Source organism: Pogoniulus pusillus, chromosome 14, assembly GCF_015220805.1.
Source record: "Pogoniulus pusillus isolate bPogPus1 chromosome 14, bPogPus1.pri, whole genome shotgun sequence".
NCBI lineage: Eukaryota > Metazoa > Chordata > Aves > Piciformes > Lybiidae > Pogoniulus > Pogoniulus pusillus.
Window position 1 is genome coordinate 18,734,649 of NC_087277.1, and position 26,479 is coordinate 18,761,127.

Consider the following 26,479-nt stretch of genomic DNA (forward strand, 5'->3'; position numbering starts at 1 on the left):
AGGAAGTGTTCGCATATTCAGAGGAATATTTTCAGTGGAAAAAAGAGCCTGGAATTTTGTGCCTGTATTCCCAGCCATTTCTATTCACACTGTTTCTGTCAGTGAGCTTGTGAAGACACATCATCCAAAAAGGGGTTGGAAGAGTCTTCTAGCAAAATGGTTGGCTTAGACATCAGGAAAATGCAATTCACTTTTGGGGTGCATGTGTGACCCTGAAAAAGGTACTCCATGTGTCTGTATGTAGAGCCCTATCTGGACCATGGACAAAATATCTCTGCCTTCTTTCATGAAGAGATGGTGAATACTCACTTTTCACTTGCAGGAACTCATTCAGAGTTAAGATTGACATGCAAGAGATAGTCACTCTTCTCCTGAAGAATGGCAACCAATGAATCTTACAAACCCAAGAAAGGCAGGTCCTGCTTGAACATCTTGCCTCCATCTCACAGGACTTACCTTGTTACGAGACAAACCAGGAAAATGAGTGTTAGAGTTACTGTGACTACAGCTCAAAGTGGGAAAGTAAGAGGTAGTTCTCCTTCAGGCAATCCCCCATCATTTTCTAAGCTACATCATCAATGTATCTCTGTATATTTGGTTTACCTTGTTTCATCTCTTTTCCAGCAAGTGAAACCTCAGAGGAGATGTTTGGTATCTCCTACAATGATAAGATGTAGAAGTTCATTGAATGCAAGACGTCCTGATAGGTTTTTCTGTTTGTTTTTTTTTTTTAAACTCCTCTTTGTGTTTGAAGACAATAAAAAGAGGCTGAGCAGGTGAGCTGGGCTGATACCAGTATTTAATAATATCAGAAAGCTGTTCTCTCTTTCATGTGTTGCCAAGGGAGTCCACTGTGATCACAGAATCACAGAATTAACCAGGTTGGAAAAGAACTCCAAGATCATCGAGTCCAACCTATCACCTAACACCTTCTAATTAACTAAACCATGGCACTAAGTGCCTCCTCCAGCCTCCTTTTAAACACCTCTAGGGATGATGACTCCACCACCTTCCCGGGCAGCCTATTCCAATGCCAATCACTCTTTCTGTGAAGAATTTCTTTTTTATGCCCAGCCTAAACCTGCTCTGGCTCAGCTTGAGACTGTGTCCTTGTGTTCTGTCACTGAGTGCCTGGGAGAAGAGACCAACCCCCCCTGGCCACAACCTCCCTTCAGGTAGCTGTAGAGAGCAAGAAGGCTCTTCTGAGCCTCCTCTTCTCCAGACTGCACACCCCCAGCTCCCTCAGCCTCTCCTCACAGAGCTGTGCTCCAGGCCCCTCACCAGTTTTGGTGCCCTTCTCTGGACACCTTCAAGCACCTCAAAATCTTTCTTAAATGGAGGGGCCCAGAACTGGACACAGGACTCAAGGTGTGGCCTGACCAGTGCTGAGTACAGGGGAAGAATAACCTCCCTTGTCCTACTGGCCACACTGCTCCTGATTCAGGCCAGGATGCCACTGGCTCTCTTGGCCACCTGGGCACACTGCTGGCTCATATTGAGATGACTGACAAGCAGTAACCCCAGGACCCTCTCTGCTTGTCTTCTCTCCTGGGAAACAGGTTATGATAACATAACCTGTTCACCTGTCTTACAATCTTAGAATGTTTTGGTTTGGAAGGGACAATTTAAGGTCATCATCTAACCCCCCTGAATTAAGCAGGGAAATCTTCAACTAGATCATGTTCTTTAATGCACTGCCAAAACTGACCTTGAATATTTCCAGGCACGGGCTTCTACCACCTCTCTGGGCAACTTGGTCCTGTGTTTCATCACCCTCAGTGTAAAAAAATCCTTTCATATATCTGTTCTGGATGTAACCTTTTTTAGTTTAAACCCATCACCCTTTGTACTGCTGAAAAGTCTGTCCTCATCTTGCTTTAAGGATCCCTTTAAGTATTGAAAGGCTGCAGACAGTCTCTTAGGAACTTCCACACTCTCAGCTTCTCTTCACAGAAGAGGTGCTATGATTTCTGTGGCTTCCTCTGGACTCACAGCAAGAGATCCATGTCTTTCTTGTGTTGAAGACCCCTGACCTGGACACTTAGGCTCCACCTATGTTCTCATATCAGGCTTCAAGAATAATTTCCACTCTATATAGTGGACAATTTATACAGGAGATGGATTCAGTACTCTTGTAAAATATAAAGAAAAGTAGAGAGCAATAAATTGCCAGAAACCTGAAGTAATAAATGATCTCATTGGATTGTCTGGTATGCAACACTTCTTTTCTCTCCTCAGAATAGAAGTGATTGTCTCCTCTCCCTCATCTCCACACTCTCTTCACTTTCTTTTTTGACATGTTGATACTTCCACTGATCCCTGAATTTGCTTTTATTTGTTTGCCTTTCATGATTGCATCACCTGACAACTTCCTTTCATCATCTATCAATTTCTTTGACATACTCGTTCTTTAATGGCTGCACAGAGTGCCTGCCCTCTATATCCATTAGTTTCAGACTGTGACACGGGGAAATGAGGGCTGAGAAAGCTCTAGTTATCATAGATGTCCAACTTTTGATGTAATTGGACTCTTCAAATCAGCAGTTTCACAGGATATTAGTGTACAAACCACTGTGCAGTATCATTAGCCACGGGATGAAGAGCAGGGAGAAGCTTTCTGGGTGTTAGCCAAACTTTAGACTAAGCTTTAGTATGTGCACCATACTAGGAAGGACCTAAGCAAATGAGTATCTGCTAGTGAAGCTTGATCCATCTGGGTTCAATGGGCCTAGACAACCAAGAAATGCCTGAAGTATAAGTGGAGATTGAGCTCAGGAATCTTCTCAGAGTAGGTTGGTGGAATCACTGTGGATGGAGAAACTGAAAGCATGTCTCTATGTACACCACCTGCCAACACGGAATGCTGACACCACTCCATGCCTGGGATGTTCTTATACTGGAATTATGAATTGTTTTGGTTGGAAAATCCCATGAAGATCAAGTCAAATGATTATCTAACTTTACTAAGCCTGATGCTAAAGCTGGTGCTAATTCTGGTGTTCTTACACCAGAATGTTTTGGTGTCTGGGGACTTGTGCTTCACGCAATAACATGAAAGCACCAGATTTATGGGAAAGTGCTCTAGCAGTTATTAATCAGCCTTTCCCAGGGCCATTCCTGCTGCAGTTCAGTGCCATGAATCACAATTAGGTTCCTGGCACATTTTCCAACTCTTTCCTCCTATAGTCAGTGTTCTCCCTTCCAAAGCCACGCAGACTGCTGCGGATCACAGCTCTCGTGTTGGATGAAATCTTAATAGTAGTACCCTTTGGCCTGGGAGGCATTTCAAGTACCTCATTGCTTTCCTGGAATGGTTTTGAGTTTGTTTTTTTTTTTCCCCAGGCTTTTCTCTCAGGGAACAACTTCCAGCTCCCAGTCATGTAAAAGAGTACCAGTCCAAACTTCTATGTTCTATGGACAGAAGGGGAACATGCAACTATTTATCACAGTATCATCAGGGTTGGAAGAGACCTCACAGATCATCAAGTCCAACCCTTTACCACAGAGCTCAAGGCTAGACCATGGCACCAAGTGCCATGTCCAACCTTGCCTTGAACTGCCCCAGGGATGGCGACTCCACCACCTCCCCGGGCAGCCCATTCCAGTGTCCATTTATGTTTTCCTTAGCTCAGCATCTGAGTCACCTCTCTGAGCTTTGTCTGTCAATGTGCTTGAAAAGGAGGCTTAGGCTGAACATTAGAGGAAACTGAAAGGGGACCTATAAGAAATGCAAGGACAGAGATTTTAGCAGGACCTGTTACAACAGGACAAGGGGTGATGGTTTTAAATTAAAAGAGGAGAGATTCAGACTAGATAGAAGGAAGAAATGTTTTATGATGAGGGTGCCCAGAGAGATAGTAGCTGCCCCATCTCTGGAAATTTTGAAGTTGTCCCTGCTGACTTCTGGAGGATTTGACTACATGACCTTTCATTGTCCCTTCCAAGCTAAGCCATTCTATGATTCTGTAATTCTGTGCAGGCTTTCATACTGTTGTGATACTTTTCTCTTGCACAATTAGTTTCATCTTTACAGAACCACAGAATGTCATGGCTAGAAGGGACCTTAAAAGATCATCCAGTCCAACACCTCCTGCCAGAGGAGAACCACTTTCTTTTTACAGCCTTTTTTTTATTATTATCCCCCTTCTCCCTCCTTTTCTCTCCATCTCCTATTTCTCCTTCATCTCCCTCCTTTGCTCTCCATCTCTTATTTCTCCCCTTCTCCCTCCTTTTCTTTCCATCTCCTATTTCTCCCCATCTCCCTCATTTTCTCTCCATCTCCTGTTTCTCCCCATCTTCCTCATTTTCTCTCCATCTCCTGTTTCTCCCCATCTTCCTCATTTTCTCTCCATCTCCTGTTTTACCCTCATCTCCCTCCTTTCCTCTCCATCTCCTATTTCTCCCTATCTCCTTCCTTTCTATCTCCTTATTTTTCCTCCATCTTCCTTTTTTTCCTCTCCACCTCCCTCCTTTCAGCACCACCTCTCCTTTCCCACCATACCTGCCCCTTTCCCACCCCACCCTATATTTCCCCCCTTTATCCCCAGACCCAGAGCACCTGGGTTCTGTGGAGTCTCCTCCCACTCCAAGTGTGACCACTTTGCCCTCCCTGCCCACTCCCCTTTATGATGAGCCCCAGGGAAGGCAGAAGCTCCAAGCTTGCCCATTGTGGGCAGAGGAATCCTCCTCGCATCATCACCGCTGGTGAGTCCCCCGTGGCGCGCACTGGGTGAATGGTGGAGGTGATTCAAAGGCCGGGGGGCCTGGTGGGCCCCCCGGCTAGGTAGGGTTAGGCTTCATGATCGTTGTAACATCACCCACGGGTGTTGGCTGGGCCTTGTTACATAGGCTGAGCTCCTCTCCATTTGCTGCTTCTTGCTGCCCACCCTGGCTGACTTCCAAAAGCAAATGCAAAGATCTACCAAGCGGAAGGAAGCAAACAGAAGCAGAGAGGCCAAACCACCTTCAGAGAAAGTAATGAACAGTGTAAGTATTTGAAAAGAGGTCAGAGTGCTGCTCTGACCAAGCAGGCTGAGGTTTTGGGGAGGGTTGGAAGTACTGAAGGGATCTCTTTAAAATGCTCTGTGTGGGCAAATGGCCAAGCACAGTGGCTGTGTGGAAGTCAGACAGGAGCCGCGAAGTAAACCCTGGCGCCTGTGGTGTCAGCTGTGGATGTTCCATCATCAGCTGACACAAACAGGGAGGCCAACAGCAGCAATTCTCATCTGCTTGTCTCATGCTGCTCAACCTTCCATGCCTTCCTTTTACAGGTACTATTTTTCCAGTTTGCCTTCCTGAGGTGTCTTAAGGCCTTTTGAGTTAAGGGCTGCTGTTCTGACCTCCAAGCAGCTCCTGGAAAGGACAGCTCAGCCTTGGCATGGGGGATGTTGGGTGGCTCAGTGCTTTCAGCTCTGCTGGGACACCTGAGCATCTGCAAGGCTTCAAGGTTGGAACTGTGCTCCAAAACAAAGGTTATTCCAGGTGGGAGTTATTGGGTGCATCCTGGTGGTTCTCCGCACAGGGCTATTCTGCCTGTGGTAAGTTAAACTGGCCTCCATGTGCTGGCATCTGAGCCCTTCCTGTGCAGAGCTTTAGAGAGAACCCCCAACCAACAGAGAAATGCTCAACTTAGGAGTATGGAAGCTGAAGTTAAGAAAAAAAATCCATGTGATGTTGGGCTCCATGCACAAAACTGTCAGAGCTGTGAGAGGAGCTTGCAGTATCCTGGGGCTTAGTGCCCTAACAAGTGTTGCACCTCTTCATTTAATCTGTGTTAGCTCTAAAAGACACATTATAAGAGCAAAAAGCTCAGCTATAGGTAATGTGTAAGGCCATGACCATTCAGGAAGTAAAAGGAAGGCAAAACTAGCCTTAAACCCCAGGACTCTGAGAGTGGCTGATTCTTGTGAGTCATGAGTAATGTGTCCTGCAGGATTAGCTCAGATAGACAGGGAGACACCAGCAAATCATAGAGTACCTTAAAGATGATAAAGTAAAATAATTCAGGGCTCATTATGAAAGGAACCTGCATGGAAATAATCTCAGTTAAAAGCAGAATAAAAGAACAAAGGAATCAGCAAGTACCCAGAAGGGTCATGTAGGGCACCTTCTCTTGATATGATTAAATAGAAGAATAAGTGAATAAGTAATAATCTAATCATAGAGGGGACCAGGCAAACTCAGCATTAAACTACTAGAGTTGGCAAGTTTTTCATTTGTGACCAAATGACCTCATATTTTTTCCATCTGCTTCTATTAAGCAGAGTCGTTTCTTCCATCAAGTGCAGTGGTGAAAAATTTCTCCAACTGCTCCAGAGAGAGAGGAGTAAATGGTTCCTTCTGGAGAAGGAGAGCGGGAAATTAATGTGTCCTGACGTGTTCCTTCCTAAAATCAATGAGAATTTTGCTATTAATTTCAAAGGTCTATTGGGGGAGGACTGAGTCCTGGACAGAACAGGACTGATGTTTTATCACTGAAAGCAGTAGTCATTTTGCTGGTGAGTCACAGGGAGCAGTACTCAGAGCTCAGTTTGGGGAGTATCTCCTCTCTCTGTGGACGATCCATATCTCTGATTATTAGAAAAGGCCTCTAAGATCATCAAGTCCAACTGTCACCACCATGTCCCAAAGTGCCATGCCTGCACGTTGGTGACTCCACCACTTCTGGACAGTCAGTTCCAACGCCTGACTGTGCTTTCAGGACAGTTTTCCTAATATACAACTTAAGCCTCCTCTGGTGCAACTTGAGGAAATTTCATCTTGTTCTAATCTTTTGATACTAGGGAGAAGAGAGCAATGTCCACTTTGCCCCAATGTCCTTTCAGGGAGTTGTAGAGAGCCAGAAGGTGTCCTCTGAGGCTCCTTTTCAGACTAAAGAACTCCTCAGAAGACTTGTGCTCTAGATCCTTCACCAGATTTGTGGCACTTCTGGACGTGCTCCAGCACCTCAATGCCCCTCTTGGAGTGAGGGTCCCAAAGCTGAATCCAGAACTCAAGGTGTGGTCTCTCCAGTGCTGAATACAGGGCATGACCACTTCCTTTTTACCTCTTGGACACACTATTTATGATCCAAGCAAAGATGTTTGTTGCCCTCTTGACCACCTGGGCACGCTGCTGGCTCGTGCTCAGCCATCTGTCAAACAGCACTCTCGGGCCCTCTTCTGGTGGGCAGCTCTCTAGCTGCTATGCCCCAGCTTGGAGCAGTCATGAGATTGTTGTGGTGGACCAAGTGCAGGACCTGGCCTTGTTAGCACCTGAGGGACCTTCTGGCTAGTGATTTGTGGTAGAGCAGGATGACACTGTGGCATTCCTACTGAAAGGACAGAGAACAGAAAAAAACAGGACTTTGCAGACCCACTTAGCACTCACATCTGCATGAAGCTAGTGTGATTTAGCTAGTAGCAGCTGCTCCCTCCTGCAGAGCTTTTCATATTAAACTTCAAAGCATTGCTTGAGACACTTTAAGGAAGACTTGATATCCCACAGGGCATTTGCTAATAGACAGAGCAGTCAAGGCACAGAACTAACTGACTTACCTGAGAACACCCAGGAAGTCACAAACCTTGGAATAAAGGAAAGGCTCTGATCTGCTGCCTTTCAACAGTTTCCAATCCATTAGCTTGTTTTGAAGAGAAATCTCCATCTCATTCACATTTTTTTGGTCAATCTGTTTCTACTGGTAGAGATCATAGAATGGTTTGGATTGGAAATGTCTTTAAAGGTCATCTGGTCCAACCCCCCTGCACTGACCAGTGTCATCTTCAAATAGAACAGGTTGCTTAGAGTCCCATCCAACCTGACCTTCAATGTTTCCAGAGATGGAGCATCTACCATCTCTCTGGGCAATCTAGGCCAGTGTCTTGCCACCCTCAGCACAGAAAAGTCTTCCTTATACCTAGTCTAAATCTCTCCTCTTTTAGTTTAAAGCCATCACCCCTTGCCTGGTCACAGGAGGTGCTGCTAAAAAGATTTCCCCCATTTCCTTTTAAGTACTGAAAGTCCACAAGTAGTTCCTCCCAGTGTCTTCTCCAGATTAAACACTTCAACTCTGCCTTTATACATAGGGAAGGTGCTCCAGACTCCTATTTTTTTTGTGGTTTCCTCTGGACTCAGATTCATGTCCTTCTTGTGCTGAGGACTCCAGAGATGGACTAGGTGCTTCTCTAGGATCTCAGTAGAGAGGAGCAGAGGGACAGAATCCATAATCTCTACCTGCTGCCCATATTTGGGATGAGCCCAGCACACAGTTGGCATTTGTGCTGTAAACACATAGTGCCAGCTCATGTACAGCTTTTCATCCCTCAGCTCCTTCTCTGTAGGGGTGCTCTCCCTCCCTTCATCCCTCAGCCTATATTGATACCAAGGATTGTTTTGACCCAGGTGCAGGACCCTGAACTTGGAAATTTAGTGGCACAGCACGGATCATAGCACTTCTGCAGACCTGCCCCAGAAGCTGTTGTCTTAAGGTATCTGTGGAAAACATGAGCTCTGTTGTCATTTCTTTGAAGCTCTTAAAGCTCAGATGAGTTTGCACTCAAAGCAGACTGTTCTTGGACAATAGCAAAAAGTTTATCCCAGGGTACAAAATTTATTTCATCAAAATATCTGTTGCAAAGGCTGTGAACTGCTGAATTTGGTACCTTGACACTTGGCAGGAGGAAAGCACTGCACAGAGGTGGGTCAACCATTTGTTTACAGGTTAATTGGTGGTTATTAGCCAGTTAAAGATTAGCTGGAGTGGTGGGGGTGGGGAGCTTGACTTCAAAAAACAGTTTGGCAGCTAGAGTAGCTGCTGTAATCTAAAGGTCTGAAAATCAGTGGGAGAAGAGGAAACTAAGTCAAACTGATCACCAGGGAACAAAGGAGTAAAGCAAGGAGGGAGAGTCTTGGCAGGGTGGTTGAGCATTTAAAAAGGGAAACAAGAGAATGCCTTCTTACCTTCCCCAGCTGGTGAATAAGATCACAGCTTCACCTTGCAGGCTGCAAATGGAATGTGAATTGGGCTTCCCAACCCAAGGGCTAATTCTGGGCAAGCAGATGCTTCCCTGAGTTGAGAGATTAAGTGATTAAGTCAGCGTGAACTGATCGACAGTATGTGGAGGAGAGACTTTTCAGACTATTCATAATAACTTTTCTCTCTGAGAGTCCTCCCCTCCTCAGGGTCACAAAGCATTACATAAACCACAGTTGGCTAAGTTTTTTTGATGGAGGTTTTCTTTTCTTATTTTAAAGAGTGGGTAAGGGTTATTAGTTTTGTTCTACCAATGAGGAAACCAAGGCATAGAGAAGTCAATATACCTCTACCCACAAATCCCATTGAAAGCATCCCCTGACTGCTGAGAGCCAATGCAACGAATTCTGGGAGACCTGCCAAGGCAGCCAAGTGCCAGGATCAGTGACTCACATTGTCGTGGGGGGATAAGAGATGATTTACACCAGTGCAGTTCAAGCAGTCAGAGCTAGGCTGGGCTGATGCCATCAATGCAGACCGCATCAATGCACTGTTATCTACTGCTGCCCCCCAAAACAGAGGCTGGTGGCAGAACCAGGCATGAAATCAAAAGCAGACCTTGAAACCACTATCATGATCTGCTTGTAGTGCCAAGGTGATGCAGCTAAATCACTTTTAGGAGATTGCTGTCATTCTCTCTTGACTGATTGAAGGCTTCCATTCTTGTACCACTCTTCCTGTTTCTGTGCCTCCAGTACAGTTAATATTAAAACCAGTAGTAAATCTTGTGTATGTGCTGATGGTTGGAGCTAAAGCCTATTATACTTTCAGCAGGGGCCTTAGCAGAATGCAGGTGTCTCATCCTAGGGCAGCAGGACATCAGCACTGTTATGTTTTCCTATGGAGGAAGAGCATTTTACCCCACTAAGAACACACACATGTATTAACAGCCTTTCAACTCTGCCAGTTGACCTCTAAATTATCATCTGCTCAGACTACTTCTTTCTCCTAGTCAATTCCCTTTGTTCATATTCCCACTTCAGATTTTTTTTCAGTAGTGGGAAGGGATTAGTATCCAGTGTAGCATTTATTTTTTTGAAAGAAGGAGCAGTAGGGAACAGATACTTTGAATAAGTGACCTAGAAATAGTTGGACCTGATGGTCTAAAAGGTCTTTTCCAACCAAAAATACTCCAGGTTTCCAGGATTACATAATTTCTTGAATAGATAAAAGGGGTAGGGGAGCTCTGCTCCTTGGCTTCAACAAATTCCAGACCTTATATAAATTATATTTTGACACTCATTTTTGAGCTGAGTCTATCAATATAAATTGCAGCAGTATGATGTCCAACTGGTGTCCTCTGAAGAAGCTGGCTGATGGTGATACCAGGTGAGGGCTTAAAGGAATACCTGGCAGAGTCTCCTCTAATGCTTCTGAATCAGCAGTTCTAGATTTTGAAATGAAGAGACTGGCCAAAAATTTGTCCTCTCCCTCTATTGGCCCAGCTGGAAACAGAGTAGCTGGCTTTTCTGGTAAGACATGTTTTTTTATAAGCTGGTGAGTTCAACATTTAGATTAGGACACTACAGATGTTGAAGTAGTAGTAAATGAATAGGTTGATAATTAAGACTTTTTTCAGTCTACAGAAAAGCACAATAAAGAGAGACATGGTACTGGTTTGCCTGGTGTTGAGAGTGCGGGAGGAATTGTGATAAAAGAAGAAATAAGGTAGGTCTCTGGGTCTGCAGGAAGGAGAAAAGAAGTGTGGTCTTATCTTTAGATATCTGAGATGTCTACATAAAACATGGCAAAGCTTTGCTAGAGAGAGGGGTAGTGATGCCCTGGGCTGACAGGGTTGAGAAGCTTCTAAAAACAGATTGCATCACGTTGCTTTTGCAAACTGAAACACCTCTAGAAGCAGGAGGATGGAGTAAGTCTCTCCCAGTGTTGTGTCAAGCAGTCATAAAACCATTAAGGTTGGAAAAGACTTCTAAGATCATCAAATCCAACTTCAGTCCCACACCACCGTATTCACTAAACCATGTCCTAAAGTGCCATGTCTACATGTTTCTGAACACCTCCAGAGATGGTGACTCCATTGCTTCCCTGGAAAATGTCTATGATTCAGTGCTCTTGGTCTAACCCTGGGTTTTTTAAGGACCAGGGAAGTTTGTTGTGAACTATCTAGTTCCTAAAATAACTTCCCTGCGTTCCACATGTTTCTCACAGATAAGCCTTTTTGCTGTCACAGCAAAAGAACTCACTTTGGTCATTCAAGTCAGCATCACCCCTCAGGAAATGGATTTCCACTTAAATGTGCTTTTCCCCAGCATTGTGCACTTTTTGCCAAGAGTTTGGAACAGAAGAGTCCCCTTGAATAAGCTGTTGAAAAGCTGAGTCTAAGGCAAATCACATTAGGTGTTGGCTTCATTTATTTTCTAGGCAAAATATTTCTTAGAGGGTTTGCTTTCTGGCAGATGTGCTTATTTATTTCTTGTTTTCAGCATAAACTCCAGATGTGGATTGGTTATTGATTTCCAGGGAGCAAAATCTTCCCTGAAATAGTCCCTCCCTTGTTGTGGACCCTACAAAGGGGAAGAAAGGACTAATAAAAGGGGTTCTTGGGTGGGAGATGTTGCTAGAGACTATAATTGGTCTTCATCACCAGTTTATCGACTGGTTTGTTAGATCATTAATCGCCCTTGGCTTTGATCAGGGCCATTAACTAACAAACTTGTCATTAGCTGTTGGAAAATGACCAGATCTTTTTTTAGGATTACTGCACTGAGCAATCACTGCAGTTAAATCCCAGAGAGTGTGAGGCAGGACTCTCCAGAGCACTCTTTGCTTGGCTCATTAGTGCTGTATGGACATCAAACCAGGCTGTTTCTTTTGCAGGGATCAAGAGCTATCTAGGATGCTGGAGCCTGGGTTTTTACTTTCTTCCTTAAATTGCCAAATAGAGGTATTGTAAGAAGGGAAATTTTGTGGTCTCTTGTTACAAAATAATGAGTTTGAAATTTTCCAGAGAAGAGGTGAAATCTCCATCCAGGGAAGGGTTTAATGGCTGTGTAGATGTCCATCAACACCACATGGTTTAGCAGTGACTTCACAGTGCTGACAGTTGGACTTGATCTTAAAGGTCTCTTCCAAGTAAAATGATTCTATGATGTTGCTTGCTTGAGAAGTTAAAGTTTTCCTGCTGTAAGCCAACAGATCTTTGTCTGGAAGCTTATTTTCATGCCTGCACGAGGGGTGGGAATGAAAGCTGCAGAGATGAAAGTAGACAGTAGAAGAAAAAAGAAGGTGGACTCCACCCATCTTGCCTCAGTGTCTCCCAGACCACATCTCAAATGGCAGAAGAGAAGTTTCTTGGGTTTATTGAAGAACATCATCAATAGGATTGTTAGTACTTGTTTTCTTTGGAGTTTGACAGGTGTGAACACGAACTAGGTCAGAAATTGGGGAAAGACCCCAAAATCCACCAGGAAGCCATGAAAAGGAGATTTCATTTTATTGTGATTAATCCAAATAAACTTCCTTTTTTGCCTTTTTTTTTTTTTCCTCATTGATCCAAACAGGAATCAAGCCAGCCACTAGAAATGAAACTCCCCAATTTTCATTCCAAATTCCCCCGAGCCAACTTCCCACTGTGGCACTTCTCCAAGACACAGAGAAGTGGAGTTGTTCTATCTTGGGAAAACCAAGAAAATATATCTTCTTGTGAACAGGTTCTCCCAGAAGAGAAACCTGCATCTTTACACCACTGCAAAAACAACTCCATTTTTGGTGAAGCTGGGTTCTCACCAAGAAGCTAACTGACCCAGAGAAATAAACAGTTCATGCAGGCTCTGGTGTTGAACAAAAGTGCCAGCATTCTTTCATTTTACAAACACTATTGATGGCATATCCTGTTCCAGCTCTATCTGGGAATTCAATTCCAGTGTCACATTGGGCCTCCCCCTTTTTTCTTACCCAGGAATTCAGTCATGTCAACATCCTACTGCTGGCAAAGGAAACATGGGAAGGAAGAATGCATCATTTTAGAGTGTGTCTCTTGGACAAATTGTGACTCTCCAAGTCATGTTATTATGAAATCTGTAACAATAATAGAAACAACAACTAGGAAGGGAGGGAGGACTTATGTCTGTATGCAGCAGGCACTGCAACACAGTTCCTTTCTACAGAAAGTCATTTCTGCTAATGCATCCTCAAAAAAACCCTTCATAGCTGATTACAGGCTGTGCAGAGAAATGCAAGGAAGCTTCCTGGAAGATAACTGCTTGGGGCTGCAATCTTTCAGACTTCATTGGCTAAGCAATGAGTCGAGGCTGATCAGTAGTTCAGTTGGGAGTCCGCTGAGGAAGGAAGAGAAGTGGGGCTGGTGTTTGGGCAGGTGAAGTTCTTTTTCTTCAGCTTAATATTCAGTCAGTTGTTGATAGATGTCCTCCCTTTCTCCTCATTTCCTAGGCTGCCTTCCTTGAATACTTGCAGATGTAACAGTAAAATGCATGTTCCTCATGGCTTAGGTTGCTTAAGGTATGCTGGACTAAGTAGAGTATGTGTGATGGGTAAACATGACCATAGAATGGTAGGGGTTGGAAGGGACCTCTGAAGATCCACTCCAACAGTGCTGCTAACACAGGTTCATCTAAAATAGGTCATAAAAGAATACATCCAGGTGGGTATTGAAAGTCTCTAGAGAAGGATACTCCACAAGCTCTCTGGGCAGCTTGGTCCAGTGCTCCAGCCTCCTCACAGTAAAGCAGTTTTTCCTCATGTTGAGGTGGAACTTCCTGCATTCCAGTTTGTATCCATTGCCACTTGTCCTACCACAGGACACCACCTGAAAAGAGACTGACATCACCTTACTGACACCCACTCTTCAGCTATTTATTAACATTAAGATGTCCTCTCAGTCTTTTCTTCTCCAGACCAGATAGCTCCAGGTCTCTCAGCCTTCCCTCACAAGACTGGTTCCAATCCCTTAATAGTCCTCATAGCCTCCATTGGACACTGTCTAGTATATCCCAGTCCCTTTTGAACCAGACACAATACTCCAGATGTGGCCTGAACAGAGCAAGTGGAGAACCTTCCTTGACTTTGTGTTCACACTCTCTTTATGTACCCCAGGATACCACTTGCTTTCTTGGCCACAATGGCACATTGCTGTCCCATGGATAATTTATTGTTATGATGATGTTGTAGCCAGCTGGAGTACACCTGAGGTCTTAAAGGAAGTATTTAACTAATTTCTTTCCCCCAGTTTTGAGATAAAGGTCAGATCCCTTTAAATAAGGAGGAACTTACCTCACAGGTGCCCACTGGATTGTTAAATGTCACCAGAGATTCAGGGATGTCTTAATAGCTGGAGGTATTCAAAACCTGCCTGGACATGTTCCTGGTATAGATGATCTCACTCTGGCAGGGCAGTTGGACTAGATGATCTTTCATGATCCCAGCCCCTAAATTCTGTGATTCTGTAACAACATAAACCTCATCTCACCAGATGGTCCAGTTCAGGACACTCAGCAGCCTCTAGCCATCACCAAGAGCTGTGGTCTGCTCTTTGGAAACCATTTGCTCTGCTATGGTTCCTGGAGCAAACTACCCACACCCTTCTCCTCCTATCACTTGATGCTAGGAAGGAGAGGCCAACCCTCTAACCTCATCCTAGGGAGTTGTAGAGAGCAATGCAGTCTCCCCTCAACCTCCCTTTCCACAGGCTAAACAACTGCAGTTCCATCAGTTGCTCCCCACAAGACTTGTTCTTCAGACCCTTCACCAGCTTTGTTGTCCTTCTCTGGACACACTCCAGCACCTCAATCTTCTTGTAGTGAGAGGATAAAGGATGAAACCAGGTTTTGAGGTGTGACCTAACCACTATTTGATTTCCTCTTCTGTAGGTTGCTTTTAACATAAACCATGACCAGACAGCATCAATAAGCCCCAAGAACTCACAGCAAAGACCATCCTTTTACAGATTTTCCTTTACATACATGTAGCACTTGGGGTGTTGGCATATAGAATGTCCCCTCCTTTAGCTACACTAACCCTAATATATGTCCCTTCCCCCTGCTCCCTTTATGTAGATGCTTCAATGAGCACCAATTTTAAGCCAGAGTTTTAAATGTGCCATTTCCTGTCACTGAGGGCATCCTCTGAGAGCAGCATACAGTCTGTCTATTTAGCTGTACAAGCACATAGATTTGTGCATCCACAAAACCCTCAGGAACAAAGGATCCAGATTCTTCTCAGCTGATAATCTATTGAAACAGCATCTTCACATAACTCCACACCTTGTGTGGTTATTGGTTCTGGCAGAGGTTTCTTTGGAATAGCTTGGTCTGCTTCCTCTTGAGCACAGGTGGAATTGACTGTAGGAAAGAGGTGCATTTGCAAAGCACAGTCTCACACTATGAGCATCCCAGGGCACTCGATAAACTAATGAGTTAGAGTGGCAGCACAGTGGCTGTGCAAGGAAACAGAGCTGCCAGCTCAGCTAGGTTTTTGCTTTATGCATTTGGGAGTTTTGGTGGCTTATTCTTTCTTTCTTCTTGAACTCATGTGCAGTGCTAGGCTTCACCCTGTGCCTTCTTATATGAAGTGCCATGGGAGCATAGCCTTCTTCAACAAAGAGTCCCATCTGAGATGGGCAATAGAATCCTGCCTGCGCTGTTTTCCCTGCAGGGTGCACGTTTGCTTTCCTCCCTCCCCACTTTGCTTAGTGCTGCAATGCAGTGTCAGCGTTGGTTGCAAGCCCAAGCCCTAGCACAGAGTCTGACTCTGCCACAGCCTCCTGGCTCTGGGGAGAAGCATGAAAACACTTGGCCCCTCTCTTGTCTGCAGTCTGCCTGCACGGTCCTGGAGAAAAGGCAGAGCTAGAGCTGCAAGGCATGTTCAGGGCTCTGTTTCAGATGTCTGTGCTTCTGCTGGACATAGTGAGAGAGAGGAAAAGACAAAGCAACAGAAGACAGGCTCCTCGACAGTGTCTCCTGTGGTGTTTGTTGGCAAGAAACTGCAACAAACCATAACCCAAAAAAATCTCAATTGTTTTATGCTGGAGTTATTCCTTGTAGTCACAATGAACCCTCCTTTCCTGAAGAACCTAGGTCCATCTGCTGTCTGTAGGGTATGGTCTCACAACACTGAGCTTTTCCTTTGAGCCTGAACCTGAAATTAGCTCTTTTTTTTTTTTTTTCCCCAAAAGAAGTCCAAACAAGACACCAGGCTTGAATATCTCTGCAGTGTCAGGCACTGGGCCACAACTCTGAGCTCATCTCCCATGCAATTGCATTTCCTTCAGGTTTCCCTGGAATACTGTGAAAATCCACAAACCCTTCTCAGCTCTGGGTCTCAGCTGGAGATGTGACTCAGTGGCTCCACGCTGAGAGATTCTGCTAGTCGAGCAGCCCATAATGTGCACAATGGTATGGTTTACTATGCAGCTTGGCCACAACAGTTATCAGATGTGGAATCTCACTAGAGATACTTGGTGAGCTTGAGGACCAGACTGCAGTCTTTGGTAAATGCTGCTCAGAGCTTCCAGGCTCATCCCTTTGCTTGGCATCACCACTTGCCTTGCAACACTGCTGTTCACCAGGACAGACAGGAGGTTTGAAGGACAAATGTGACTTTAGACACAAAAACTCCTTAGCAGCTATGCTGGGTGAGACCAGTGGTCTATGGAACTACCACAAATAGCAGATGCCTGTGAGTGGCAAAAAGCAAAATGCGTAGGTGTGAATTAATCCCATTTTGGAAGTATGCTTCCCTTCCATCAGTCACAGAAACACTGAAAGGGGTGGATTGGAAGGGACCTTAAAGGTCATCTATTTCCTGCCATGCACAAAAACACCTTCCACTAGACCAGGCTGTTTAAGGCCCCATGCAACCTGATCTTGAAAGCTTCCAGGGCCCATCCATCCACAACTTCTCCAGACAACTCATTTCAGCATCTCACCACCCTCACAGTCACTGAAGTGAGGTTTTATTTTTACTTTGGTTTTTTTTTTTTTCTGAGCTAGAAACTGTCTGAACAAACAAGCTCTGTAATCACAGATGGATTGTGTCCCTGAGAACATGTATAACCCCTTTTGAAGTCCACCAGGACATTTGGCTTCCAGGGCATGCCATGACAATCAATTCCAGTGTTTAACTGTTATGTAATGCTCAATCAGTCCAAGAGGTTTCTCCAACTTGCCATCCAACCTTCTCCTCTGTTGTGTTTTTTTCTGAGGAGGTTGTAATAAAGGCCCATGAGAACTACATGTTCTGTCTGACCTCAGCTGGGCCTGGGACATGCCCTCATGGAAGTAATGAAGAAGAGGGAGAGCAGTTCATGAGAATTTGCACTAAGTGATTGCTCTGGTGATCACTGGCCTATATGAGAGGTGGACTGAGAACAAAAATTCCATTATTTCATGTAAACATTAAGACAAAAATGGAAAAATCAAAGGTAAAGGAGTTCTCTTGAACTACTCGTTGCCATGGCTACTGCATCATCCAGGGTATCCTGAAGGCACAAAGGATTTCATTCTCTTCCCAACTTTTTCTCTGAGTTTGATTTTCTATTATTCTATTTGTTTCCTTACTGAAGAGAAAATAAGCAGGGAAGTGGAAGAAGGAAAGACATTAATTGTTCATCTGAATGTTTTCAGCTCGAAAATGTTTTGAGGCTGCTGATGAGATCATTGCCTGTTGTAAACCATGAAGTCTCCCAACCCTTTCTGGTTTCTGAGACAAATAACTCTCTCAAGCTTCTGCAAAGCAAAATCTTTCACCAACACAGGTTTCAGAGGGTCCCTGGGCTGCTCATAGCATTGTGTCTTAAGATGGGATCAGCATGTATAAAGTTTCTCATGCTCTTTGAGTAGGCAGCATCCCTGAATCAAGTCAGAGGCAATGTGGAGTGACATAGAATGAGAGAATGATGGAATTACTAAGATTGGAAAAGACCTCTAAGATTATCAAGTTCAACCATCATCCCAACACTAGCATGACCACTAAAACGTGTCCTTTTTGGTCATGAGGAGAGGCTGAGGGAGTTGGGGTTGTTTAGCCTGGAGAAGAGGAGGCTCAGGGGGGACCTCATTGCTGCCTACAACTACCTGAAGGGAGGCCGTAGCCAGGTGGGGGTTGGTCTCTTCTCCCAGACAACCAGCAACAGAACAAGGGGACACAGTCTCAAGTTGTGCCAAGGGAGGTCTAGGCTGGATGTTAGGAGGAAGTTATTGACAAAAAGAGTGATTTGCCATTGGAATGGGCTGCCCAGGGAGGTGATGGGGTCATCGTCCCTGGAGATGTTGAAGCAAAGCCTGGATGAGGCACTTAGTGCCATGGTCTTGTTGATTGGATGGGGCTGGGTACTAGGTTGGACTGGATGATCTTGGAGGTCTCTTCCAACCTGGTTGATTCTATGGTTCAATGACTTGGCCATGTCTACATATTTTATGAACACCTTCAGGGATGGTCACTCCACCACTTCACTGGACAGCTCTTCCAATGCCTGACCAATGGGATAACATTCCATTTCCACTCTGAAATCTGTAGCACTTCCAAATAGAGAGGAAAAAGTCCTGTTGAAAGCTAGCAGCAGAGTTTAAATAGAGGGTAAGGACTCATCTTTTGACACCACATCTTTCCATTTGGTACTTTTGTCAGTTTTTTTGTGTGATTTGGATATGATAGCAGAGATATGAAGAGACCAGCAGTGTTGCTCTTTATACTTAATTTTCCAACACTAATCCAGGTTTAGGTTGAAATAATTGATCAACGATGACTCTCCCTCTCTTGGGAAGCTCTGCAATATTACACAATAATGGGATCTTTTCAGATGATGAGAACAGTGCCTCGCTAACCTGATTGTTATTGGCCGAGCCAAAGAAGAGAAAAAGTGTAATTACCCTAGAATTATATTGCAATTAAAATGTAATTACATTGTGGGTTTGGTGTTGGTGGGTTGGTTTTTTTTGCTCAATCAATAATTATTTCTGTTGATATAATAAGAACATTAACTGCATGAGCGAGCGGTTTGAGTTAGCTCCCTGGTGTCCATAAGCTACCTGAGTTGAATTCACAGCATTGCAGGGACATTTACAGTCACAGCCACGCCATGAACCACTCACTCACTTCTGCAAGACACTTCTGCACGTGTGTGTGCATGCATGTAAAGCCCTAACACACGTAATCTATCCCATAATTACCAATTATTACATTATTGCAAAACTATATTGCAAGACTAATATATATTGTAATGGAGTCCAATTATCTTACATTTGTATTTGTGGTATTAAAGTGTGTCAGAGAACATACTTATCATAATTACACTGCAATTGCTCTTTAACAAGAGTGGAATTACAGTCACCATATTATGAAAGATGACAGTGTTATCTTTATACATTATTTGTGTTAAAGTACAACCTGGATGGCCCTTTTAATTGGAGTCTGCTTAAGAAGGTGGTGATCTTCCACCAGCAATAGGGAACAGACCTAGAGCAAGCTCCAGTAAAGGACTCTGACACAATAAGATTTTTGGCAAGTGGTCCTGGTATGGGATCTGAATCTCTACTTTGGGGTCCAGTTTTTGTCCTAGCACGAATTACACTCATTGAGCAATGCTGCTGGTGAAATTTGTCCATGGCAACTTCTGCCTCCTCCCAAAGGCATGGGGACAATAATCATTCACAAATGTGCCCATGGAAGCTTGTCTGCTGATGCAGGACTAGCTGGATCACACTGACTGGACCAAAACCATGTGCTGCTCAGATGTCTGTTTCCTTCCATGGGCAGTTTGAGATGCCTCAAGCAATCAGCTCAGCTTTGCATGTTGTCTTTTAGTCATCTGACTGAGCTTCAAGGTAACCCTTGCTGAGACTCTTCCAGGTGGTGCAGCCTACATCTCAGACATGGAAACCTAGTGGCTAGAGCATTACATCACCAGGCTGAAAATTCCCATTTTCTCAGTTCTTGGACAACTTGTGAATCCCTCTTTAAAAATGCTTCAGATAAAAATGCATAAATCTTCCTCTATTGTACTCAGCCCACAAATTAGAGTGGCACAGTCTACTCTATCTTGTCTCTTTGGCTCTGGGAGCTTCCAGCATCCTCTCCTAGGTCATTTCTAGCATGGAGAAGCTGGTTTGTGAGGTGAGGATGCTGAGGAGAGGGAAAGGGATGCAAGCGCACATTTGCTTCACCAACCCTACTGCTTCTGTAATAGTACCTGGCAGGGAGAAAGCTTTGACGTGCTGCAGACTCACCTCCTAGAGTGCATGCCAAAGCACTCCACCTTACATGACATGTATCCATTAGTCTTTTATCTCAGGCAGGGAAGACTGAGCTGGAGATCCTGCTGGATCCTAACAAGGTTTGCTCCCCAAATCTGGTCACTGCCCAGTGGAGTCAAAACTCTTTGGTCCAGGCAACCTTTAAGCTGCCTTACCAAATCGACACCAAAAAGGCTGATATTGAAGCAGCCTCCTCTCATCCCATTAGTAGGAAGAGTGGCAGATACGTGGGCTTTTTTAGGTCCAAATATGAGGATCTCTTAAGGAATAGTTTATTCACTGAGTTAAAATCTCTGCTTCTTGAGGAACGCATGTACTCTTGGTCTGTCAAAAGCAGAAACAAACAACCTGAACCAACATTTACTTTCTGCAGGATTTATGATTCACCAAAACAATTGCTCTTGGCAATTTTGCAAAGCAGGAACTTTATTTCAGTAAAAATTAGTTGGACAAATTTACTGTGATGTAGGCTTGGGCAAAAATGTGTCTGAGTGTGTGGGCTTCTTACAGGATATTCAAGGAGCTCCAAGCAGAGGAGGATGAATCAGAATGAATGAGCTAGAGAAAAATCAAGAAGATGCATAAAAGAGGTCTTTACAGCTGCATGAAAACAATATGTGGGCACTGAACTCCAGAATAAAGAGATGGATTCCTGGCCCCTTTAACATAGGTGAGGCTTCTTGGATTCAGGGAATAACTTTGGATCTATAACCAAAGGCATATGGTATTTATTTCCAAAGAAAATGGCTGCAAAGTATACCAGTAGGTTCTTACATTGCTTGAGTTCATTCTCTAACTCCACTGGTGACCAGAGGCCTCCTGAGACATGATGGCCTAAAGCCTCTGGAGTCAGTGAGCATTTTTGTGCTATCCCCTTTCCTCTCTGCACGTCCTCCATCAATAGGCTTTTTTCTGTTACAGATTCTTGAAGTGCAAGTCTTTTTGTTTTTTCCTCTTCATCTTCCTTGTTTTTCAACCAGATTTTCTGAGGTTTCAGGATTCATACTGAAAATCTTTTTTTTTTTTTTTTTTTCAGTCACTTGGAAAGTGGCTAAAATGCTGCAAAGTATTCTCCAGGGGATTAGCTGTTCCTACGAGCCTGAAGAGATGGAGAAGATAAGAAAGTCTTGTGCCAGGGGTAGGCTGGGTTGGTGAGGTGAAATCTCTATCCTGTCCTGAGTATTCTGAGAATTCAGAGGTGTAGGGCACGTTCAGGGCAATTTAGCTGAACTCAAACTGTGAACATAGTGTAGAAAACTGATGTGATGGGTGGCAGAATTGATGTTTGTAATTATATTTCAAGCACTACTGACCTTCTCCTTGTAAAAGCCCCACTTTGCATTCATCCATCTCCAATACTGTGATGCTAAATATCTTTAGCCAGAGAGCTGGGGCACTTCTCCCATGTGTTTTCCTGAGCTCTCATTTTGTCCTTCTCTTTCCTGAGCCTTTAAAATCTGGAAGCACTTCTACCTGGTTGGTTTTCATTTTACATCAGTTTTCAATCAATCAGAAGTCATAAATCATAATCTTAAGAGTTACTGGTGCTGTTTAACATGCATTTGTGTGTCAGTGTCCCTACTGGTAACTGAAGAAGGTGGAATAGATCTACCTCACAGAGAGGTTGTAAGGATTGCTGTCCAGTCATTCTGCTTTCCCAGAATCACAGAACAATGTGGGTTAGATGGAACCTCTAGTCCAACTCCTCTGCAAAATCAGGTTCACATCCAGGCAGATTTTGAAAGTCTTCAGAGAAATAAACTCTACAATATCACTGGGCACCCCGGTTCAGTGCTGCAGCACCTCAAAGAAGTTTTTCCTGATGTTCCAATGGATCTTCTGTGTTCTAGTTTGTACCTGTTGCCCCTTGTCCTATCAGTGGACACCACTGAAAAAAGTCTGGCTGCATTCTTTTGCCCCTGTCTCTTTAACTATTGATCAGCATTGAGCAGATTCCCTCTCAGGCAGCTCTTCTCCAGGCTAAACAGTCCCAGGTCTCTCAGCCTTTTCTCCTCAAAGAGATACCAGACTCTTTCCAGCAGTTCCCTGTCTCTCTTGAACTGGGGAGCCCAGAACTGGGCACAATACTACAGATGTGGGCCAACTAGGGCAGAACAACAGGGGAGAATCTCTCTTAACCCATTGGCCACATTCTTCTTAATGTGCCCCAGGATACTATTCGCCCTCTTGGCCATAAGGGCACATTGCTGGTTCATGGTGAACTTGTTGTCTACCAAGATTCCAGGTCCTTCCCTGTGGAGCTGCTTTCCAGCAGGTCAGACTCTAACCTGTTGTGATGCATGGGGTTATACTTCCCAAAGTGCAGAAGCCTACATTTGCCCTTGTTGAACTTCATTAAGTTCCTCTCCACTCATCTCTCCAGCCTGCCTAGGTCAGAAACTGTCTTTTTATCACTTTGATAGCAATGAAACCAACACTGCTAGCACTGAAAAGGGAAAAAAAAAACAAACCAAAAATATGGCCCCTGCAATGGCAGAGTGACCCTCATGCTCCTGCCATTCCTTTTTGATCAGGGGTAGAAATTGCTGTTGCTGAACTTTTTTCACAAGGTTGCCAGGGTCTGTGGTTGACCCTCTGAGTTCAGTGGTCTTGCACTTCAGCTGTGTGTGCTGGGAAAGCTTCTTGTAGAGCTGAATTCAATCAAAGTTTGTAAAAGCAGAGACGTTTCCAGTAAAGCACACAGGCTTCACAGCGCTGCATTTTTGTGCTGAAACTTCGTTCTGCTCTAAAATTTGCTGCTGACTTGTACCTTTATTTACCTCAGTTATACAACATGCTTCAAGATTCCCAGAATGGCAAGGACCTTAGAAGAGCAACGTGGCAGTATTAGCTGCTTGCCACAATACGAGTCCAAGATTGTTATCCTTTCCCTGCAGCAAGTGAAACAGCAAGGAAGCAAATAAAGAATTTCACCTGGTGCTGATAGGACTGAGTGGGTGGACAGGACCATTTTCACCAGGGTCCCTCTGACTAGCATGGACCTGAAAACAGCACCGTTTCTGCTCAAAATAGCATGCCACAGGCAGAGACATTTTGGTTTTGCTAAAAGCAAACAGAGTTGCTAAGAAACGATATTGCAGAGACGGAAATCCACCAAAGGTTTGACAGTTGCTGAATGATGCTTGGTGGATGGAGTGGCTTGGCAAATGTGGCCATACAAAGGACAGAGAGGAACCAGCCAATTCCATAGCTAAGCATGGTCCTTCCACCAGGAAACCCCTAAGTTGCTCATTACTTCTTGCCTCTATCCTGCAAATTGTTGGTGGTGCCTGACGAGCCAGGGGTATAGGAGAGGCAAGGCACACAAAAAAAACCAGGGGATCTGCAAAGCTGAGAAGAATTAGTAGATAGCAGATTTTGAATAACATAGGCTCCAGCACTCCTGTCTCTCCAAGCTGGGAGCAGCAAAGGAGATTAGTGCATGGTTATGATCACAGAAGCACAGAATGGCAGGGGTTGGATGGGACACCTGGAGATCACCTGGTCCAACACCCTTGTAAACTCAGGTTCACCTAGATCAGATCAGGTTGCACAGGAACACAAAAAGGTAGGTTTTGAAAATCTCGGGAGCAGGTGGCTCCACAATTGCTCTGAACAGCCTTGTCCAGCGTTCTGTTGGCCTCAAAGGAAATAAATTAATTCTTAAGTTCAAGTGAAACCTCCTGTGGTCTACCCATTGCTGCTTGTCCAATCACTGGGCACTGCTGAGAAGAGTCTAGCCCCATCCTCGTGACCTCCACCCTTTAGATATTGATATGCATTTACAAGATCCTTTCTCAGTCTTCTGTATTTCAGGTTAAAGAACTCCAGTCCTTCACATCTTTGCTCCTGAAGGTCCAGCCATTGCAGCCCTTTCTTAATACTTTTCTTCTTGGATCTCCAAGAATGAGTCTTGAAGCTGTGTGTATCTCCATCAGCGATGGCTGGTCTTTAGAAGCTGGTCATGGTGCCTTATCATGATGAGTGTCAGAGATCCTGTACATATCAGCTTTCCTAGGCTGTGGGACCCCCTCTCTATCTTTAAGTTGCTGTGGAGCCTCTGGCTACCTTCACTGTGTCACAGCTACCTTCAATTTCCATGCCAGCAGGAGAGATCTTACAAAACTTTCTTACCAGAGGATAAGTGGCAGATGCACTCTACCCTAAAGGAGGCTGCATTTCATCATGCTCAGGACTGTGTGCATGGGGTTTCTCCTTGAAGGGTGCTTAGAGAGCAGCAAGGATAGGAAAGATGGCTGAAATAGGAGACGTTCGAGGGATTGCTGTCCCCTGCTGGGGCATGGTGCTCGTTTCAAAGCCTGGGAAACCAGAGACGATCGCTACCTGTAACAGCCCAAGAGCCATCCCTGCCCGCGGCGAGCTGCCGCTACTGTCAGGTGTGCTCGTCAGGAGGGTGGGCTTGAGGGGAAAGAGAAAGGAGGACTATTAAAAGAGAAGAAACGCAAACGAACACTGAGGCAATCCGATTAATAAAGGATACCAGGAGTTGGTGATAATTTGTGTCTGATTTAAAGTGCCTGGTGGGTGGAGAGAGAACAACCCACAAGAAGCAGCTGGGCTCCTTTTCCATCCCCCAGTCCTGCTGTTGGTGCGGCGTGATGGGGGAAAGAGGAGCTCACAATCAGGCGATTCATCTCCACACTGTCGCACGTTGCAAAGGCAAAGGAGAAGGGAAAGGAGGGAGAGAGAAAGCAGCAACCCAGCTCCCATGAAAAGCAGCAGTAGCAGCAAGCATCAAGCTTCTGCTCGTTTACTCAGGATCAACCTGTTCTATCCATGTTTAGTCTGGAGACAAAGAGGCTAAGGGGGCAGCTTGTTGCTCTGTACAAGTCCCTGAAAGGATTCTGGAGTGAAGTGAGGGTTAGCTTCTTCTCCCTAGCATCAGGTGATAGAATGATAGCTTGAAACTGTGCTAGGGGAGGTTTAGGTTGGATATTAGGTAAATACCATTTCACTGGAAGAGTGGTCAGGTGTTGGAACAGGATGTGCTGGAGATGGTGGAGTCACCGTGCTGGAGCTGCTCAGAAGTGTGGACATGGGCAAAAGCCGCAGTGGCATTCGGCTGGCAGCTGAACTTGATGATCTTGGAGATCTTTTCCAGCTGATAAAATGCCATGGTTCTATTCTACATTTACTGTTCCTTTGTCAGTACCCCTGACAAAAAGGAGAAAGTAGATGGATCCCTTTCCTCATCTGGTTACTGGGGTCAGGCATGCTTAAGGGAATCTTCTCATCAGCCCAAGTGGGGCTGGCAGGGCTCAAAGTCTTCTCACAAGGCCAAAGTTTTCCAATTTATTTGTAGAGCTGGGTAGGACAGAGAAACTGCCCCGCTGGCATGGCTCCAGCACAGAGGTGGACCTTCTGTGGATCAGCATGCTTCTCTGGAGACTTTCAAAACCCATCCGGACATGTTCCTGTGTGGCCTGCCCTGCGTGAACCTGCTTTGGTGGGAGGGTTGGACAAGACAGTCTCCAGAGCTCCAACTCCTTCTATTCTGTGAATTAACAAAGGTGGTACCTGCATTTGCTGCCTAAGGGGAGATCTGTATCACCCCCCAGTTGTCCTGGTGAAAGCCAAGAGCACAAACCCTTTGCTGTTCATGTCCATTCACTCCTTCTGAGGCTACGTTTATCCTTGTAAATAAATGAGGGATTAAATGCAGGCATGTGTGTGGTCCTACGATCATCCAGATCGTTTAATTACTTGCATGCTCCCTGGTGAAATATTGGCCCGACACCGTGCCAGGACACATTCTGGTAGATGGCTGAGCCAAGAGACTCTCTCCCACAGGTCTGCAGGAAGAGGACAGATCATTTCACTGGGAAAGAGAGCTGAGGTGTGTGGCTACAAGCTATGCTTGGTCTCAAAGCCAAAGAACAGCCCCTGCTCTGCTTCTTTCAGTGGTATAGCCATAGCCTGTGGAGACAGACAGCAAAAGGGCAAATTAGCATTTAGTTGGCATGTGGATTTCTGTTCTTGAGGAACAAAAGGAGGGCCATCTGCTCATTGTGTCTCGCACAGAGTGGGGGGCTTTCTTTTGCAATCAACCTGTGCTGGATTTCAGTCTGACACTTAATGTGGAGATGCCCCAGGCCCTCCAGGTATTGTCCTAGGAGACTGAGGACAATACCTGTGCAGCACTGGGTTGGGTCAAACCACCCTCTGGGCTAAAAAAGCAATGATCCTCATCTCCTGGCACCTCCTTAGAAGGACTGCTCAG

At 44.9% G+C, this 26,479-nt stretch overlaps 1 protein-coding gene and 1 long non-coding RNA gene across 16 annotated transcripts in view; both read left to right on the forward strand.

The window, feature by feature from the left end:
* ADGRB1 (adhesion G protein-coupled receptor B1) overlaps nucleotides 1-26,479 on the forward strand; it is a 313,454-nt gene that overhangs the window by 53,367 nt on the left and 233,608 nt on the right. The gene's annotated exons all lie outside the window — the stretch shown is intronic.
* On the forward strand, nucleotides 5,276-13,192 carry LOC135181319 (uncharacterized). Of its 2 annotated transcripts, none has more exons than XR_010304825.1 (3): nucleotides 5,276-5,481; nucleotides 10,590-10,678; nucleotides 12,930-13,192. It is a non-coding gene; the product is annotated as an uncharacterized LOC135181319 (long non-coding RNA). The 2 variants fall into 2 exon arrangements; XR_010304826.1 differs by lacking the exon at nucleotides 12,930-13,192 and adding an exon at nucleotides 12,532-12,843.